This window comes from Xyrauchen texanus, chromosome 5 (assembly GCF_025860055.1).
Source record: "Xyrauchen texanus isolate HMW12.3.18 chromosome 5, RBS_HiC_50CHRs, whole genome shotgun sequence".
NCBI classification, from domain to species: domain Eukaryota; kingdom Metazoa; phylum Chordata; class Actinopteri; order Cypriniformes; family Catostomidae; genus Xyrauchen; species Xyrauchen texanus.
Genome location: NC_068280.1, coordinates 36,400,729 through 36,423,127, shown reverse-complemented (window position 1 = coordinate 36,423,127; position 22,399 = coordinate 36,400,729).

Genomic DNA, 22,399 nt, shown 5'->3' with positions numbered 1-22,399 from the left:
AAAGAAAACCTACGATGACTTTTGCAATAAACAAAATTTCCCACTCTGTTATAAGTCATGTTTGCACCATTAAGCAAGCTTGGGAGATTTCACCTTTGCAAAAAATAACTGCAGTACAAGTGTGGTAATTTGGATGCAATATTACTGCAGTTTCCTATACTGCAGTACAAGTGTGTTAATTTGGACAATGTTGTAACAAGGTTTGGGAAAGGAGGAAGTGGGAACCGGATTATCAATTAACAAGACTTTACTCAACACAAACGCTGAACTGAAACATAACAACAGACATCGACACACACAGCTCTCTCTCTCTCTCTCTCTCTCTCTCTCTCTTCCCCGGTTCCTCCTTTATCTTTTTGGGCAACTCAGCACCGGGCGTACATCCCTTGACCAGGCCATGCCCTCATCCTCATCACAAACGTTTTATTAAAATTTTCTATACTGCAGTACAAGTGTGGTAATTTTGATGCAGTATTACTCCAGTTTTAAAAGTCCATTTTTCAAGAAAATTCAGTGATCATCTTTGAAAGTGCAGCTCCTATCAACTTCAATGGGGAAAGACTGAAATCTCCAAGATGGTTGGTCAATATTACGATCAAGACAATATATCAAATCAGCAGTATAATTTGACAACAGTGGTATCATTAATCGTGCTTCTTTTGCTAAGATCACACTAAACAAATGCTGTTTTTCAGGCAGGTTCAGCTAATGGCATACATTGATTGACAGGTGATCTCTCTATCTAAAAGCTGATTGGCTCTTTTACCCATGAGGCAGAACTTCCTTTTCAACATCCATTGGCTATTAGGTTTTCCAATTTCTCCTATTTATTTAAGTAGAAATGCTCTGTCTCTGCTAAATAGTCTCTGGTACTTCAGTAGTACTGTGTCCAAATTACCACACTTGTATTGCAGTTATTTTGTAAGGGTGATCTTCATTCCTATAGATATGAAGCCCATAGTCATATATCAGCGGGTTGAAACATGTTGCTTGAATTAAGCCAGAATGATTGATATTGATTTGCAGAGCAAGTAGATAAAGGGGGTGTGCTGAGGGAAGTCTCTCCCAAATCCTGTGCTTGAAATATTGAACAAATGCCATGTGGATTTTATTAAAGGAGAAAATCAGTATACCTCAGTTGATAAATGGTCTGATTCAGATTTAACACTTTTATGGACAAAAAGTGCTATTAGATGTTTTTCAGTGAACGCTTGTCATGGACAATTGACCCAAGTATGGCGAACTTGATTCATCTGGAGATCGCGTTTTCATAACAAATGTATGAAGTCATGTTTTGATATTGCATGCTTTCATTTGTACTCCAGGCACAAATAACTAAATTGCTGTTTCTGGAGCATTGCTGTCTTGAACCAGAGATCGGATATCAATGTTGAACCCTTAGAACTTTGAAAAGATGTATCATTTGTTAACATTCATTACATTTATAGACGGTAAATTCTATATTAAACGTAAGCAGATTGACATCACCACCGCATGTGTAAAAATGCTTATGAACAGGTTAATGGAATCATCTCGCGTGCATTCTGATGTTCGACATCCACACCGTTTCAACAAAGGTGCTAACCACGCGAGTACACGTATCACAGCTGGTCCGTCTGGACCACTCACCGCTTTGAACTGTGATACCGGCGGAGATGATAGCACGAAATAATGTGGCTCATGCCAGACTCCTCTGTCTTTGCCCCATAAAGCAGTAGTCCATCGCCACAGCTACACATTGCAATGTTATAAGCTAAAATCTATGATCCATTCCCCTCCATGTTGTTTTTTTGGTGTACTGACATTGCCATAACAACCAATGCAAACATGCCAGAAAATTAAGATTAAGCCGGACACACAAATCGGATCTGATAAGTTGCGATACACAGTGCGGAGAGTCAGTCATAAAAAACGGATTTGTTTGCACATAAAATTGCATTCGGACAGACAGTCTGAGCATAGACTAAATCTCTCCCTACTAAACCTTTTGGCATCTTCTGTGATCCACACATTTCTTCCAAAAACTGTACAAATATATGCATTCTGAACCCATCTGTTAAGCAAAAGCGAAGTAATACATTTAAATGTTTTTTTTGTTTGTTTTTGTTTTTTTTACTCAGGCCCAGGATAAATCCCTTGTGCAATTCTGAACCAATTATATCAAAAAATACATTTCACGGTTAAAATTACTTTTATACTGCACAGTCATTTAATTAAGAGATTGATCATTACCTAGAATAATTAGTTGTGACTGTATAGTCCAGTTCTCTTACGAGAGGTTCTCTCGTATTGCGTAAGCTAGCTTACGCTACGGGAAAGATTCATCTTTTCTGAGATATTGAAGCCAAAAAATTATCCTTAATTTTGTATCATTTGTCAACGCAGTGCAGCAACTGCAGACCTTGAGCGGGCTAGCTAGCGAGCTCATTGGTTGCTCTGCGGCAACTGCTGCAGCCTATAGACGAACTTGGGCGAACTCGCGTCCAATGAGAGGCATCCGCGCGCTTACTGCATCAAAGCCCGCCAAAATGGGCATGGCTAGAGTGCATAAAAGCGTAGTTCGTAGGCTGGAACCCTGATTTTCATCTCTTCAGCGAAGCTCTTCGTATCTCTGAACTGGAAGCCGCGTCGCCGTTCGAGGGGCATCTAGCAAGCTTGGACAGCGCTCGAAGAAGCCGGCCGTCTTCGCCACCTTCAGCCATCCTGCGAGCTACGCCATCTGGCGACGTATCCTTTTTTAGAGCAAGCTAATTTCCTCAGCGAACTTCACAAAAAGAGTATCGAGCGTCTTTTTAAAGATGCCTCGCACTTCCTGCGGCTCATGCCGCGCTCCTCTCAGCACCGGAGACCACCACCTCATCTGCGCTCTCTGCCTGGGACGGGAACATGCAGAGCTCGCCCTCGCTGACGGTGGATGCGACCTCTGCGAGGAGCTTCCGATGTCGACCCTGCGGGCTCGACTTGAAGCATGCAAAACCGAAGCCGCCGTGCCGCCTTTCGTTTCGCCGCGCAATAAGAAGCGCCGCTCCCAAAGGCTGCCGGAACCGGTGTTAGAAGCGACTGCCTCGCCGGAGCCTCTCCCTCGAGTCTCGCTTTCACACTCCCCGCCCCCCCTGGGACGCACAGTTGCCGCCGAGCTGCCATCTGGGATGACGAGGCGGAGGATAAGGGTTGCTGTTCCATCATGGCTTCGGACAGCGAGGAGTGGTCAGGCTCCCAAGCCTCCTCCTCGGCCCAGGAATCCAGAGGATTCGGTAGCAGCACACCTTTGCCCGCCCTCCGCGAGATGGCGGTCTAAACCGGTGCTCCCGTCTAGGCCTGCAGAACTACTTCCGCCTGTGTTGGCCGCGCCTATGCCGCCGCCGACGAAGCCGCATCTGCTCTGCATTCCATAGCCGTCTTACAGATCCTCCAAGCGGACCTCCTTCGAGAATGGGATGAGAAAGGCGGACACCCAGAGGCTGTTTCAGATCTAAGGAGCGCGACGGACAATGCGCCGCTCTCTCCGTCTGGTCTCTTCGGTTCCGCGGTGAGTTGTTGACCGTTTCACGGAAGTCCAGAAAGCCACCCAAGCCATGAATCTCTTCCTGCCTCGTCGCGCTAGCTCCTCTGCAGGCCGCCCATGTGACCAGCCTCCTGCACGAGCCTCTTCACAGCACCCAGCTCAGCAAAGCCAGACTTTTCAGCGTCGACAGGGCGGCCGCCCTAGGTCGCGCTCAGACAGCCGCCGCAGACCGCCGCCCCCCCGCGGGCCTCGGCCTAAGATTGCGTTGAAACCTGAGCAACCGAAGTCCTCCTAGCTTTGTTGAGAAAACGACGGCCCAGTCCGCCGCAGCCGGACAGCCGTCAAAGCTTCACCCTCTGTCAGTCCCCTTCTCTCAGGCTACTGCAGTGGTGGATTCAGCAGCCAACAAGCCGGTGATACTGCCCGCTTGCCTGCACTCAAACGCCGTTTTCACGGCGACCCAAAGAAATCTTGTAAAGAGCAAACATGCCTTATGTGTAGAAAATGTGCCCACAATCCAGTGTTCACCCCTACACACAAGCATTACACTTCCCGTGTTCCTATCAGAGCCCACTCACATAAAGCGGACACAGCCCGCTCGAGTGTTAGAGTCAATAAACACGCCCACGAATCCGTGCGCGCGCCCCTTCTCTGGCCGCTCTGTCACACGACCAGCCTTGTGTAGAAAATGTGCCCACAATACAGTATTCACTTCTACACACAAGCATTACACTTCCCGTGTCCCGATCAGAGCCCACTCACATAAAGCGGACACAGCCCGCTCGAGTGTTAGAGTCAATAAACGCGCTCACGAATACGTGCGCGCGCCCATTCTCTGCCCGCTCTGTCACACGACCAGCAAACACTTCTCTGTATGTAAGTCCCGTGCCCGTGACTATGCTCGCGCATCACTTAACAGATGTGACTCTTTCCCCATTCACCTCAATCGGGAAGTCACTCACAGAACAGCCTGTCCCTGCTGTCTGAGAGCAGTCATGCATAAGCACAGTAAGCGCGCTCACACATTCTGTTCAGCGCGCTGTGTGCGGCAATCAGGGCGATTTGGCCATTCACCCTCTAGCGTTACGCTTCAAAGCGTGGGAAGCTATCCCAGGATATCCAAATGGGTGTTAAGCACAATAAAACAGGGCTATTTGCTACAGTTCGATCGCCGCCCTCCCCGCTTCAGAGCGCGGCTCAAAACTATTGTGAACACGGAAGCAGCCTGCATGTTTCATTCAGAAATAGCAAACATTCTGTGCAAAAGGGCCATAGAGAAAGTGCCGCCTTCGCTGAGCGAGTCAGGGTTTTACAGCCGTTATTTTCTTGTTCCCAAGAAAGACGCCGGCCTCAGACCAATATTAGATCTCAGGGTTTTGAACAAGGTGCTTGCAAAAAGACCGTTCAAAATGCTTACAATCAGGAAACTCCTCGCGCATACGCGCCAGGGGGACTGGTTTATCTCTCTTGATCTGAAAGATGCCTATTTTCAGATTCAGATAAATCCCCGTCACAGGCCATTCTTGAGATTCGCCTTCGACGGCCAGGTTTATCAATACACCGTCCTTCCGTTCGGCCTGTCTTTAGCACCCCGTACTTTCACAAAGTGCATGGATGCGGCGCTCGCACCCCTGCAGAGTCAGGGCTTGCGAATTCTGAACTATTTGGACGACTGGCTGATTATGGCACAGTCACATACGGAGCTTCTGTCTCACAGAACAGTTCTCCTCAGCCATCTGAACAGTTTGGGTCTTGCAGTCAATTGGACCAAGAGCTCACTACAGCATAGTCAGGCAATTTCCTTCCTTGGAATAGAACTAGACTCCGTGGCAATGACGGCTCGCTTATCTACACAGCGCGCGCGCCGTGTTCAGTGACTAGCCGCGTCCTTTCAGATGAACAGCCTCACGCCTCTGAAAAAATTTCAGAGAGTGCTAGGTTACATGGCCTCAGCCGCAGCAGTACTTCAGCTGGGTATACTGCGCATGCGCCCGCTTCAGCATTGGCTAAACACCCGCGTGTCTCGCCGGGCTTGGGCCACAGGCCGCCAGCCGATCAAGGTGACTCAGACCTGTATTTCAGCTCTGCAGCCCTGGACAGTGGCCGAATGGTATCAGCGGGGAGTGACGATGGGAGCTGTATCTCGCCGAAAAGTCATCTCGACAGACGCGTCCAACACGGGTTGGGGCGCGGTCTGCGAGGGCTCTCTGGTTTTTTTGGCCTATGGTCAGTTCAGGAAAAGCTCCTTCACATAAATTGTCTGGAAATGATAGCGGTCGAGTACGCGGTTGTGCGCTTTCTCCCGGTCATTCAGGGTCACCACATCCTGGTCCGTTCGGACAACAGATCTGTGGTATCCTACCTAAACCGTCAGGGCGGTGTCAGATCCAGGAACCTCTTCCATCTGACGAAACGCATACTGAGTTGGCTCGCTGAGGGCGACGCACGTGCCAGGCCACCTGAACGACGGCCCAGACAGACTGTCCAGAGACAATATTCCCCCAGGGGAATGGTCCCTGCACGCTCAAACAGTCCAGAAGTTATGGCGCATATTCGGCAGAGCAGAGATAGACCTCTTTGCATCAGAAGAGAACTCTCACTGCCCAATACTTTTCTCGAAAAGCGAGGACGCGCTGGCCCAGGACTGGCCCAACCGCCCGCTTTACGCCTTCCCTCCCGTCTCGCTATTGCCACAGGTAATGCAGAGGATCAGGGAAACGCGTCACTCGGTGCTCCTCATAGCCCCGCGTTGGGAGAATCAGACATGGTTCCCGGAGCTTACGCAGCTGTCACTGACAGCGCCGTGGCCCATCCCAGTGAGAGCAGATCTCCTCTCTCAAGCTCGCGGCACGATCTGGCATCCCCACCCAGAGCGCTAGGCGCTGCACGCGTGGGTGATCAACGACTACCCGTCGCTCTGCCAGAAGGGGTAATAAACACCATCATACACGCTAGAGCCCCTTCCACGAGAAGACTCTATGCGTCAAAATGGTCTGTGTTTTCAAAATGGTGCACCGACAGAGACCTGGACCCACGGACATGTGGGGTGTCGTCGCTGCTCGTGTTTTTACAAAGAGCTGCTGGATAAGGGCAGATCCCCATCCACGCTCAAAGTGTATGTGGCGGCCGTCGCGGCGTTCGCTGAACCCCTGCACGGCCAGTCACTGGGAAAAACGAGCTGGTCATCCGCTTCCTCAGGGGAGCTAGAAGGATGAACCCCCGCGCCCCCATCGGTTCCTATCTGGGATCTTTCTATAGTTCTCGAAACTATGAAAGCCCCCCTTTCGAACCGCTTCAATCCGTGGATTTGAAATACCTTTCACTCAAAACCGTTTTTCTGACTGCCCTGTCATCAGTCAAACGTGTGGGAGACCTTCACGCGCTGTCTGTCAGCGCTGCGTGTCTTGAGTTTGGACCAAGTGACTCCAAGGTCATTTTAAAGCCTAGACACGGCTATGTTCCCAAGGTGATCGGTACTCCTTTCAGAGCACAGGTCATTTCCCTATCGGCGCTGCCAGCATCCGATAGCGAACGCGACGCCAATCTCCTTTGCCCAGTCAGAGCACTGAGATTGTATACTGCCCGCTCCGCCTCTTTCAGACGCTCTGAGCAGCTTTTCGTTTCGTTCGGAGGGCGCACCAAAGGTCTCGCCGCCTCGAAACAGACACTGTCTAGATGGATAGTGGACGCTATTGCTGCCACATACGCGTCAAAAGACCTGCCATGCCCGTTGGGCATTAGGGCTCACTCCACTAGAGGCATGGCCTCATCGTGAGCATGGTCCAGCGGGATTTCCATTCACGACATATGTGTGGCAGCAGGCTGGGCTTCCCCCTCCACCTTTGTCAGATTTTACAATCTGGAAGTGCCCGCCCTGCAGGCAAAACTACTAGCGGTTTAATACGCTACAGCTCCCCTGGTGAGCTGCGCTGATGGGACTCATTCCACAGAGACCGGCACCGCCGCTCTGTCGTTCCCTTCCCACAATGTGCTTATGTATTACACACACACTGGCCCGCACTCTTGCCGGCCAAATATTATTTCCCCACTCACAAGGGCTCCCCGGGTCCCCCCACCCCCGGGGCTCATGCAGTGGATGCTTGGCGCGCACGGCGTTGACAATGGGTTCCCGTAGCGTAAGCTAGCTTACGCTATACGAGAGAACCTCTCGTAAGAGAACGAATCGGTTACCTAACGTAACCTCGGTTCTCTCTAGACGAGGGAACGAGTATTGCGTAGCCGGCCGTGCTCGCGCCACGAGCGACTTTCGCTTCATTCAATGAAAACCAGGGTTCCAGCCTACGAACTACGCTTATATGCACTCTAGCCACACCCATTTTGGCGGGCTTTGATGCAGTAAGCGCGCAGACGCCTCTCATTGGACGCGAGTTCGCCCAAGTTCGTCTATAGGCTGCAGCAGTTGCCGCAGAGCAACCAATGAGCTCGCTAGCTAGCCCGCTCAAGGTCTGCAGTTGCTGCACTGCGTTGACAAATGATACAAAATTAAGGATAATTTTTTGGCTTCAATATCTCAGAAAAGATGAATCTTTCCCGTAGCGTAAGCTAGCTTACGCAATACTCGTTCCCTCGTCTAGAGAGAACCGAGGTTACGTTAGGTAACCGATTCGTTTTCATTAGGAGTGTCGGACACCCAGGACGTGACATTTGTTTTTTGATCAATAAAACTATTCCACTGCACATTACGGTTCAACTTGACTCTACTCGCTTTACTTTTCTGAGTTTGCTTTTCCACTGCTGTTTAGTGCCGGCTCAACATGGGTGGGATTATAAGCTGATCCTCATAGTCGCCTCTACTGCTGTTACATCTTAAATGCTACACAAAACAATAACACGACTGCTAGCTGTTAGCTACTAGCTCATTTTGCTGCATAAAGCAGTTGTTGCATGGTGATTTTACACAAGTGTAACAGTTTAATTGTCCTGGTTGTTTTAGAAGCAAGCTTTCCAGTAGCTGGTCAACTAAATAAAGTGAAGCTTTCAAGCAGAGTATAGAGTTAACCTACCATCCTCCATCGTGGACTCCAGGGTACTCTCCCTCCCATTGCTAACTGGTCTAGATAGCGTCCATTTGGCTAAACCTTTCCACTTTTCCTTGATGGTTCTGTAGTCACTTTTTTGTAGTCAAGTTTTATTTATTTTTTACTTTTCCCTACACTGTTGGTAGGTCTACCACCGGTAGCCTTGTCTCAGCTGTGCAGTCAACAGCTGAGACAATTCCTGAAATAATTTTTCATTTCGTTCGTCGCTAACAAGAGAAACACCTGCACCTCATTTATTGACCACGGCGTGGTTTTGCACACAGCCATTTCTTTTTACAATTCAAAGTCACCTGAACAAATAATACTGCTATGGCTGTAGCTAACTTTAAAACTAGCGGGTCCGTGTCAAAAATCCAGTGACTCTGGTAGTGACGATTCTCTCTGACCAATCAGAGATCGTTTTGACATCACATTTAGTATCGGTTCGGCTGGAACCTCGACTGAGGTGGTGCTAAAAAATTAACAGGTATGAGGTACTATCCACAGTGGAAATCCCCCAAAGAGTCGAGTCGAGTTGTACCGTGCAGTGGAAAAGCTCCATATGAGACCAGGTTGGTCATACTAGTTACAAATAATGAGACTTTGGTGCTAGATCTAACACAATACCCAATGGTTTCTAATGAAATATGTTAATTTGATTGTCAGTGTATAATAAACTATGTGAGCAGAAACATTTGACACTTTTTTGGAAGATACAAATGGGAAAGTCTTGTAGTGTTTGAAATTACAGCAGTTTTAACACATAATATATGCAAGTACATAAACACAGATGCTTCTAGCTACGCAAGCTTGGTTTCGTGTGTTGATGCATTCCAAAATGTGTCAGATTACATACAATAATGCAAGTATGTGTTGCATTTTCAACATTGCTTTAAGGGGTGCTATAGCAGACATCAGTTCGATCGGAGTTGTGAGGGTGTGCATCCTCAAAACCCGGCCACATCCTCCTCCTCATCACACCACTGTTAAATATTTTAAACTCATATACAACTGTATTTCACAACCCCTAATAATGTGAAAACATTTAATTACTACTTCTTCTTCAAGTGCCATATCCAGTGACGTTGACAACCATGTAATGTCACTCCTTCCTTTCCTTTGCCAGTTGCAGAGGCTTGATCTTTTCCAAACCTGTCCAGTTTGCAATATTCTGAAGAAATGTTGTTCTCTGTCGCACTGTCTCACTTTCCCTCAGTCTTTCCAGTTAAAAATAAATACTCTAGACCAGTGGTTCTCAACCTTTTGTCTACTGGGCTGCACTACGGTCCAAGTGCAAGTCTCAAGGGCCGCATATTATTTACATATGATGTCATCAATGCAAACCAACCGGATTTAATATTATGGTATTAGCAGTTAATATTATGAATATCATGATAACTAGAAAATTACATTTAAACAGAGTATAATGCTACTCATTGTTATGTATAGTCCTGGTAAGCATGAAGAGTCACTTGTAAGTTTCAGATATTTTAATATTACATCAAGGAGGACAAGCAAACAATCCCAGCGTGTTACATTACAGGCAGCCTCTAGTGTAGTCTACACACTCTTGTTCTTCATCTTTTATAGGCACTAGGAAAGCACTTTTGAACTTAATATTCTGAGGTTCTGTCCAGGGATGTTTTGCCACATTTCTGTAACTGAGGATGCTTGCTGCGCTGTATGGGTGTTTCCTTTTGCCTTAACATCCATATATTAATCTTCAAGTGAGTGATGGAGCAAACCAAAAGTTGCAGCAAAGTCCTTGATTTTTTCACCAGGAAAAGAAAGAAGTTTCTCAAAATCTGAAAAATGAGAGATGAATTTTTCTTGCATTTGATTGACAGTTGCAACCAATCTTTCTCTTTGTTGTGTGTCTAACACACACTCACTCGCGTCATTCAGGTGTGGGAAATGAGTTAGATCACCATCTTTGAGTTGTGCAGTGTACAGTCCTAACTTCATTTTGAAACTCTCAGTACAGCTCAACAGGTCATCAACATGTTTTCCATCACCATGAGGTTGCAGGTTCAGCTTGTTTCAGTGAACTGTGATGTCTGCAAGAAAGGCAAGATTGGTTCTCCACTCCTTGTCTCTCAAGACTGGAAATCTCTCTCCCTCGCCAAAGTCATCAAGAAAGTAAACTATCTCTGGTAGTAAAGCCAGAAAGCGATTTATGACTTTTCCCCGACTTAGCCATCTCACTTCGCTGTGCAGAACGAGGTCTCCGAAAGCACCGTCCAATTTGTCCAACAATGCAACAAACCGGAGGTGCAGTAGAGGGTCTGCTCGAATGAAGTTGACCACCTTGACCACAGTGTCCATAACCTTCATGAGGTATCCATCAGCTAACTTGCTGCACAGTGCTTGCTGGTGCACAATACAGATAAATGGCAACAATTTAGGAGACATTTTTCACATTTCAGCAACAAGAACCTTGTGTTTTCCCATCATTGAGGGTGCACCATCAGTAGTGATGGAGACGATGGAGGATGCCGGTATGTTCATGTCTTTGCATGCTTCACTAAGTGCTCTATGAATGTCCTCACCCCTTGTTCGTTCATGAAGCGATTTCATCAAACGTTCCTGATTTCACACATCTCACCCAAATGCTAAGCTGAGCAATATCTCCGATGTCTGTTGATTCATTTTCTGCCAAACTGAGTGCTGAAGCTGTAGCTAGCTTAGTTTTTAGTTGTTCTTTCAAATTCTCAGACATTTCTGAAAGTTGACGTGCAACTCTGTCATTACTGAGCAGTAAACTTTTTATCCTGCGGATTATCTCACTCTTGTTGCTCAGATCATCAAATAGATATTGTGATTCCAGAAAACAGTTTTTAACTAGTTCCCATCTCTGAATGGTTTGCTGTGTTTGGCAAGGTGCCATGAAATTTTGAACGTTGCTAATGTCATGGCCTGGGACACTTTTAAACTAGCTTGTATTTTATTCAGTTCAGCAAACACATTTTTTAGCTCTGTCCTGAGATCCAGGTGGGTATTTCTTGTCAAATGTTGCATGGGTGGTATCAAAATGTCTTTTGACATTGTAGGGTTTTGCATATGCCCAGTCCTTTACTACAGAGCAAACAGAAAGGCTGCCCATCTCGATCAGTGACAGCAAACTGGGTCTTCCATTATTCCAGCACTCTCCTACTGTCGCTGCTGATGCTTCGACCCTTCTTGTTTACATGTGTTCCTTCATTGGCATTTTCCTCATTTCGATTCTCTCCCCTAATAACAAATTTGTCCATTGTGATCCCTAATTTTACAGAACTAATTGCTGCTGATGGATCTGCTCGTTAACTGCGTAATTGCGTAAGTTACGTGCTCACATAATAGGTCTGCGCATGTCTAAAAATAATAGATGATCACCCAAATTATTTTATATGACGAAAAAACATTATAGTTCAAACTTATATTTGTTTAATACATAATAATTGTTGAATTCGTTTAAAAATAAATAGGAATTGTAAAACTGAAAGTTATTATTTAAATGTGGATGGCATATTGTGGGCCGCACTTCATTGCATGGTGGGCCACAGGTTGAGAACCAATGTTCTAGACTTTCTTTCCTCACACAATGGCCCAAGAACTCAAGCTGATGTTTCCAGATCTTCCTAAATAGCACCCTTTGTCTCATTTGTAGTATGACTTGTCCAAGGAATATGTAGTATTCATCTGAGGAACCAGATGGGTACAGCACAGGACCCTTTCATAAGGCAAACTGTGGAGCAACAGTGAGTCACACCTCCCCTTTCTGTAGACTTAGGGGCAGTGCCCTGGGCAAGCACTGGGTACCCACATAGCCTCCCAAGCTAGGGTTACAGTGAGGGCCAATGTTTGATCTAGCAAATACCATAGTGTGTATCATTGATGGGAAGACAGATGAACTACGACCTCTGAAGTCAATAGCAAATTCTGGCAGATGGGAAATTGTGGTCACCCTCAGTCCACACTAGAGATGTAATGGTATGAAAATTTCATATCACTATTATCATGACCAAAACTATCACGGTTATCAGTATTATCACGGTATTGTTAAAATGTGCTGAAAATGAACAAAAAGTACTGATAGACACACTGAAATCATTTAAACAGGTTTTATATTTTAAAATAAACAAACAACAAATAAAATGAGTAAACAAGGGAATAGCAAATGCAGTATAATAATAATTATAATTATTATTATTGATGAGGTTCCATTACAATGACATTGTGGTTTGATTGTATTCATGTTGTGTGGATTGTTGGATTAGTTATTATTTATTTACCCTTGTGGTATTCCGTCTACCATTGTTGGTAGTTGTTCGTCATTATGTACTCTTGTGGTATTCCATCTACCATTGTTGGTATTTGATAATCATTGTTATGTACCCTTGTGGTATTTCGTCTACCATTGTTGGTATTGGATTATCATTGTTACCTGTGGAAATATCTGTATATTATTAATATGTATGGTATGAATGTGTGGTTTTGACTTGTGCAACCACTGTTTCTAAATGAGGTATTATTATTACTATTATTATTATTATTATTATTATTATTTTTAAATTATTATTATTTTCTCTTTGAGATTATTGATGAAGGAAGCAGCTATTTTTTGTTTGTATAAATTCTTTGATAGACTGGGGTGGGGTTTAATAAGTTTTACTTCTTCCCACTCCATTTTCAAGCATAAGTGTATAAGTTATTATTATTGTATAACTTTTCTGTTGTCACACTATTTTTGCATGAAAATAAATAAATAAATAAATAAATAAATAGGTAACAATTATTATTAACTTACTCATTTTAAATTATCAAAATATGTTGGTTGAGTGACTAAAAAACACAACATGTTATTACATAGCTCTCTGAATTCTTGATTCCTGTTGTGTCGGTGGCCTTAACTAACACAACTACATAATAATAAACCAGCAATGACGGACTGGTTGCTTTTCACAAGTTTTAGTTGAACACTCGGTACTCTCATTAGAATGCACACATCGCATTGGATATCAATGCGCTACATGACTCATTACGTGTAGTGTAATAAAGTAGTGCCTTAAATGTACATATAGTACACTTTCTCTCGCTTTAATCAATTACAAGTAACTAAATATCTATGTCTGCAAAAAAAATAAACAATTTCAACATTTGCATAATAACATTACATATTCTTCACTGTTATACATGATAACAACTTTGTACAACAACTCAGTCATTGTAACTTTATTTCACAAGTCAAGACTTTAAGGACCTTTCCGCAGACTCTCTGGATAGCTTCTTTCTAAAACTTCAGAACTTACATGAACAACTGAGTCTCCTTAACCACATTTGGTCAATCCTCACTTGCATTACTCTCAGATTCAAGAATGGTTGGTTCTGGAGTTGATTGTTCACTCACATTAGCTTCTTTTTCAGGTGGGTTCTCTGACTTCGGGTCTCCCCTCACCTGAGAATTCAGCATCTGGTCTGCGTAACGTCTCCAAACATTGTCTCCAACATCCACAGAGAACATCAGCGGTCCATGTCTTGTGACTATGTTCCCTGATTGCCAATTGTCACTTCGATAATCATGAGTGAGAACAGGCTGTCCAACATGGAAACTCCTAGATGTCTTCTAATTTATATATTTTAACTGCTTGTTCTCCACATTGTGGTATACATCTGGTTGGAGAAGATCCAAGCAAGATCTCAGATTCCTCTTGAGAAATAACATCGCCAGAGTCTGGTTTGTAGTAGCATGGACTGCATTTCGATGTGTAAAAAGAAAGTCGTCGATCTTGTGTTGCAAAGGCAAATCTTCTTTCACCATCACTTTCATTGCCTTTTTGAATGTCTGTACAAATCTTTCCGCTAAGCCATTTGTGGCTGGATGGTATGGAGCAGATGTGTAATGTTTAATTCCATTTGTCTTCATGAAGTTTTGAAATTTCAGACACAAACTGCCTTCCATTGTTGGAACAGATTTGTTGTGGTATGCCATTTCTGGAGAATATGGTCCTCATGTTGTTATTGATTTAATTTTTATTACTTCAGGCCATTTTGAATGTGCATCAACTGCAATCAAAAACATGTAATCCATGAATGATCCTGCAAAGTTCATGTGTACACTTCGCTATGGAGATGAGGGCCATTCCAATGGATCAGGGGTGCTTGTTGTGGTGCGTTCTGTATCTTCTGGCATCCAGTAAAACTTTTTGTGATGTCCTCAATCTGTTTATCAATTCCTGGCCACCACATATAACTTGGGGCTAGGCTTTTCATTTTTACCGTGCCCAAATTTCCTTCATGTAATGCATCCAACACTTGGGTGCACAGTTTTGGAAGAATCACCACTCTTGAGCCTGCACTCTCCTTGCTGAGATTTCTGGATACATGGAATCTCCATGTGCTGGCCATCCATTAATCGTAATGTCACAGACTTTTGCCAGTACAGGATCATTGTTTCCTTCACAATGAGTGCATTGGTTACTGGTAGTGGTTCAACAATTGTAGCATGAAACACCTCAGCTGGATCAAATGTTGATAGCTTTTCTGAATTCTCCAATGGTAAACATGACAAACAGTCTGCGTTGGCATGCTGTTTTGTGCCTTTGTATTTAATGTTGTACAGATGTGCTCCCAAGAATAATGACCACCTCTACAATCTCATTACTGGAACACTTTTCCGTGGATTGAATATTGCCACGAGAGGTTGATGATCAGTCAACAGTGTAATGGTTAAACTTTTTAACCCCCCACACAAGACTAATCACCTCTCAATCAATCTGTGTATAATTGCGCTCAGCAGCCATCAGCGATCTGGAAGCGAAGGCTACTGGTCTCGCTGTGCCATCTGGGAACTTGTGTGACAACACTGCTCCAATCCCATAAGGTGAGGCATCACATGCCAATTTAATGGGCAAGGAAGGGTTCAAATGAGCCAGCAATTCTTTTGAATTGATTAGTCTTTTAGTCTCACAAAATGCTTTTTCACACTTTTCAGTCCATTCCCAAGCTGTCCCTGTTTGCAACAAAGCATTCAGGGGATGGGTTACTGTGGATAAGTTTGGCAAGAACTTGTGATAATAGTTCACTAACCCAAGGTAAGAACGTAATTGTGATACATTCTTAGGAGGATGTGTGCTCAGCACCGCTTCCATCTTCTCTTTTGTCTTGTGTAAGCCTTACTGTCTATAACATGTCCACAGTATGAAATTTCTTTCTTGAAGAACTCAAATTGTGTTTATTAGCTCGGAGTCTGTACTCACTCAGCTGTGTTAGCACTTGCTTAAGATTGCAAAGATGCTCTTTATCATCTTTACTGGTGACAAGTATGTCATCTAAGTAACACTGGGTTCCAGGAATGTCCTGAAGCACTTGGTCCATAGCCCTCTGCCAAATTGCCGGGCTGAAGCAATACCAAACACAAGATGGTTGTATTGGTATAGTCCTTTGTGTGTGTGTTGATCATCAGATATCAATTTGATGAATCGTCAATCTCCGTTTGTAAATAGGCTTGAGCGAAGTAAAGTTTTGTAGATTCTTCACCTCCCACCAGGGAAGCGAACATTTCCTCAATGCGGGGCACTGTACTGTGTGGATCACTGGATTTACCACAGAGTGCTTGTCTGCCTTCTGTTTCGACTGTGCCTGTGCATGTCTAGAGAATATAGGCTATGTTACACTCTGTAATGCCAAACAGATCGAAGAATTATGATCTTGCGAGCGATCTGTTGCTTTGATTGTCTTATATCGCATACGAGTGACCTTCAGGAAATACTTTCACGAGACATACCTTGGAACATGATCGTGGGACTTGACTGTCTCCACATACCTCTGCACAAGCTGAGGAAACCTCAGACTCTATAGGTACATCCTCACTTTGTGCTCTTCTGATGTAGGAGATTTTGGTTCTCTGGTCCATGGTGCTGGGCCTGGATGGAGTGTAGCCATGTGGGTAACACTGCCACATTCTGAACACTTAACAACCTGATCACAGATTTTTGCCATGTGTGCTATGGAGCTGCAACATTTGAAGCATATGCCTTGTTGTTTGAGCAATGATTTTCTCTATTCCATCGGTTTTGTCTTGAATCCTCTACATAGGCAGAGGGTGAGGCTTATTGTGTAGAAAGCACTGTTTTGCTGGGTTTACCTTATTTTTAAGTTCGCTGGCAACAGATGAATTTTCAGAGAAGACTTGAGTTTTGTGTATGACCGGTCTGGAAAAAAAAGGTTTGTTTTAACTGTCTGTTTGGTTTACGAGATTGTGAACCATGTCTCATAAAGTCTCTCCCAAATGAGATTGAGCCCTTGAAGTGGATAGTTAATGTGCACAGCTCTGATCCGTTTTGCACGCTCAGCTGAGTCACACCCCAGCCATTTTACTAGCAAGTCCATCTCCTCGCTGGTTGAGAGGCTAAGGTCTTTAGTGGCATTTATGAAGAATGCCCTCCATGCTCCGGACACTAATTCACGTCTTGCAATAAACTTGACAACGTCAGATATTTAGTTCTTTGCATACAGATTACTTGATATGATCCAGCTTGTAACGCTGTATCTGACAGAGTCTGATCCGCCTGTCTCCGCTCCTTTCCTCGCTGCCTTAAAATGCTGTAAATTGTGGGTGAAATACATCTCGAGGTGACCAGGTGACCTGTGTATATCAGCGGATTGCGAAATGGTAGGGTACTGCACCCTCTCTACATCGACAAGCTGAGACTTGGGTGGTGTGGCATAAAAACTACACTGACCCTTCAGCAGGTAGAGGGAGTGTGATGCTTTTGGCAATGTACTGGTGGAAAACGTCTAGATTACTATTGTAACGAGATGTTGTGTCGATGAAGCAACACTCTTGAGAGCCTCGAGCATCTCTGAACTTGAGAAAAGGCCAATGAGAAATTGGCAGACAGAATTTGCATGTCCTGCCCCCGGACATATGAGTATAAAGGGAGGGAAATGCATCTGTCCATTCTGGATTTTGCCCTGAGGGTCCGAGAATGAGGTTTGGCCATGACAGTGGCTCAGTTCAGCGACGTTGCCGGGAGGACACAACGTCTCATTCCCTCCATCAGGGAATGGAGGTTACAATAGTAACCTAGACGTTCCCCGTATGACGCTCACTGCGACGTTGTGTTGAAGAAGCGACACTAGGGGTTCATATTTAATCACGCCATGCGCTAGGGAGGAGTCATCCAGGGAGCCGAGTGTTGTGGCAAAAAATTATTAACAAACCATTATCACTGCATAAGAGACACTCCAAATCAAACAGTCATTTAAAAGAATTTATTCTTCCAAGAAGGACCCAGTCATTACACAGGAGTTACTCTGTGCCATGAGCGAGACGCTGAAGGGGAGGGCTGACTTGTTTTTTATACCTCTTGCCCAAGGTCTCCCACAGAAGCAGATCCTCCCCCTCTGCTTTCCTCAGACACAGGGGCATTCCCTTGCAATGACTATTACTGATCAATGAGTATCAAAATTTCTACAACACCGAGTTAGTCGGATCTCCTGGGATAAGAGCACACGAGATCACCTCAGTGGAGTGAAACAGCGCTAGATGCAAGCGGTACACCCTGTCAGTTATTACCGCGTTACCGAGTTCTACCGTCTCGGACCTGAGAGAACATGGGATGAAACCGACTCGACCCTGAGATTATAAAATCTCATAAAGGTATTGGGTGTTCGTGGATTTCCGCTGTAATTTCTGAATCATATTTGCACTGCGTGGTATAAGCGTTTTCCAGTTTTATGTGCTATGTTTATCAGATGTAGAGCACGGAGTGTGGATGGTCCATGGGCATGCCAACGGAGGCTGGGACTAAATTAAGCCCTACCCAAGATGCATCTGGTTGTAACTAACCTGGCTGAATTGGCCCCTGATGTTGAGGCAAACCACTACTATCCCTTCTTGCCAGATATCATATACCCTAAAGGTGGGTGTCCATACAATTCTAGTGGTTTAATCCATATCTTCAGAAGCTGATAGGTGTGGGTAAGAAACAGATCAATATGTAAATTATTTTTACAATACATCTCCACTTTCACTTTTAAAATGGTGGACAATCGAAAAAATTCTTACCTAAAAAACATGGGAAAGTGGTTTCAAATATTTTAGAGGTGCTACATATACATGCTACTTAAAAAATTGTCACATAATTGACCATTTATACATTTTTATTAAAAGTAATTTTTCATTAAACTAGGGTTAAAGTATGTTTAAAATATATTTTGATCCAAAGACATAGCCAAAGCCATTGTGAAACTTTAATAAAGATGTGTTAAAAGAAAGTTATTTGATTATTTATGTTTATGTTGTTTTATATTACTCATTACTAATTTATTAAATCACTAATTTACATGCAGGTTTTTAATTATTCATTTAACTTTTAACATGGGTAGTCTTAATTTGATTTTCTCTTCAAATTATATAGTGATATATAGAGTTAAAATGATGTTTTGATATAGTCACAATATGACAAGAGAGATTTGCTGTTGAGCATAAAGTACAAATATTCAGCTGTAAAAATTGGTTTGGACACAGCATAATAGTACTGTATTGAGCACAACTGAACAGCCTTTTATTGGTGTGCAATACACCTTTATACACTTACACTTATAATATACATTGGTTTTGACTTTTAAAAAAACAGTTAATTTAAAAGTTACAGCAAGAAGCACTTTTTAGGTTTTCCTCACAACACAAAATGTATTTTGCAGTGTAGCAGAGTTTCTGCTGTGCTGGCTGTATGGAGAACTGAATGTGACTGAATAACATAAGATTACATCAATCGCTGTGGTCTGCTGACAGCTGGGTTTGGGTGCAGTTGTCTTCACTATTTGATAAAGATAGCACAACAAAAAGAAAGGATTGATTATGTATGTGATGGATCAGAGACTGCATTGCAGGAGTGCATAGCTGTCCTCAACAATGAGCATAAATGCACTTGCAGGTATTTGTTCTGGTTGCCATCTTTAAAATAACTTTGTCTTATCATTTACATTAATTAATATAAATTATATCCACTGTGATTGTGCATATTAAGAATTGAATTGTATCTGGTACATTGTACTGTGTACATAAGACAATAAAGTATTTGAATATGTGTGAAATACAAGAGCCCCCAAAAGAATTTGGATAATTTTATCACTAATAAATGTATGTTTCTAAATCTATGTTTCCAATTATTATATTACAAAATACAATGGACCATACCTTGCAAAAAAGGAGACCTCAGAAGACCGACAATGAAGAATTGTTGCTTTGCATAAAGCTGGAAAGGGTTACAAAGTTATCTCAAAGAGCTTAGATATTCATCTGTCCACATATAAACAGATTGTCTATAAATGGAGACGATTTAGTACTGTGGCTACTCTCCCTAGAAGTGGCCGTCCAGCCATGTTTACTCAAAGGGCAGACAACTGAACACACAATGAGGTAAAAAAAAAAAAAAAAGAACCCTAGAGTGACAGCTAAAGACTTGAAGGAATAATTGGAACTTGTTAACATCTCTGTTCATGAGTCTATTATACGGAAACAATAAACAAGCATGGTGTCCATGGCAGGATGCTATAAGAAGCCACTGCTTTCCAACAAAAACATTGTGCATGCCTAAAGTTTGCCAATGACCATCTACAACGCTACTGGGAACATTTTTGTGGACTGATGAAACTATGGTTGAATTGTTTGGGAAAACACGAAGCACTACATATGGTGTAAAAAGGGCACTGCATTCCAACATGAAAACATCCCAACGATGAAGTACAGTGGAGGGAGCATCATAATTTGAGGCTACTTTGGGGCCTGGACTGCTTGCATTCCCAAGTTTATCTAGATATCCAACAGGAAAATGTCAGTGTGGCTTAGCTGAAGATAGGTAGAAGTTGTGTGATGCAGCAGGACAATGACAATAAACATTGAAGTAAATCCACTACAGAATGGCTTCAAAAAAAGAAATTCCACCTTTTGAAGTGGCCCAGTCAGAGGCCAGACCTCAACCCAAAAAAGATGCTGTGGAATGACCTCAAGAGAGCTGTTCACACCAGACATCCTAAGAATATGAGCTGAAGCAGTTCTGTAAGGAAGAATGGTTCAAAATTCCTTCTCAGCTTTGTGAAGGTATAATCCACAGAAATGCTTGGTTGAGGCTATTGCTGCCAAAGGAGGATCGACCAGTTATTAAATCCAAGGGTTCACATACTTTTTCCACAGCACTGTGAATGTTTAATGGGATGTGTCCAATAAAGACATAAAAGATTATAATTGTTTGTGTTTTGTTAGCTTATGCACATTTTGTTTTGTCTATACTTGTGACAATGAGATCACATTTTAAGACCAATTAATGCAGAAAACTATGGGGTGCCGTTTGTAAAGTGGCTCACGCTGAAAATAACAGCAACATTTTGTCACATTTAGCTTCAAACAATGTTTAAAAATCTGGTATGAATTTTTGACGGTCACTTTTTAGCACATTTACAACAATATTTGTTAACATAGAGATATTTTAAATAGTTAAATCTAAATATTAAATGCTACACTTAAATGTTAAATGTTAAATATAAATGTTAAATATAAATATAAATGCTAAATATAAATATAAATGTTAAATATAAATATAAATGTTATATATAAATGTTAAATATAAATCTAAATGTTAAATATAAATATAAATATAAATGTTATATCTAAATATTAAATATAAATCTAAATGTTAAATCTAAATGTTAAATCTAAATGTTAAATATAAATATAAATGTTAAATTTAAATGTTAAATATAAATATAAATATAAATGTTAAATCTAAATGTTAAATCTAAATGTTAAATCTAAATGTTACATCTAAATGTTTCGTGTGAAACTAAATATTTAGCTAATATGCAAATTTAAATGCCGGTAACCGGAAGTGCCAAAATAAAAGCTCGAGGAGGTCAGTGGGTAGTGTCAAATAACGAATAAAAAACATCTCATCAGGGAAATGGACTCTTGGACATGGATTATCATGATAAAAACTAACTAAAAGAATAAGCACGTTTGGATAAACTGTAACTGTAAACAGTAGACTACTTTGAGGTTTTAGTGTCACTTTTATGAAAGATGAGGGACTTATGACCTGTGGCCATTATAGCCAGCCACGAGGGGCTCACTTCGACTGATCTGTCATGTTTGCTTGCATAAAGGCCAGCAAGAGCCAATCCCTACCCGCCCCTGACCAGGAAAGGTACTGTCGGTCATGGCCGCTCTGTGAAGATGTCAAACGAATCGGCGTTAGCCGAGAACATCGGCAGAGCCGTCCTGGCGGCTATACAAAATTTTTCAACAGCGACAGCAACAGCCTCTGGGACACCACAGAACACCTCAGTAATTTTAAAGCTGTACTTGAACAAGAGTGTGCAACCGTAGTCCCTTTCAGTTCATTATAGTTTAAGGACTTAATGTTTGGCTGTACGTTTAAGTATAAAAGGATTGATGGAGCTATCAGCTCTGGTTTCCATGTGGTTTCTGATTGTTATAAACGATATTCCTGTTTGTGGATGTTAATTACAAAAAGTGTTTACCTCTGTGAGACTGTATCTGACCCTTCTTTATACTGTATGATTGGAAGGATATGGAATCAGTCAGAGTAATAAATCACTAATGTAGTTACTTCAACCTTGTTGTGTGTTTTTTAACAATTATAGTTGATGAATTTAACTACCAGAGTTTTTTTATACTGAAACAGTAGTGAAGGAATTAACAATGACATTTACTCAAGTAAGGTTCTTCTGTAGAAATTAAGTACTTTTTAGATTACAATTATGAATTCCCCTCCTCACCATTGAAAGCCATGTATATTCAGATTTATTTATGTTGAATATTTTGTGATAAACTGAAGATTGTATTTGTTCATGT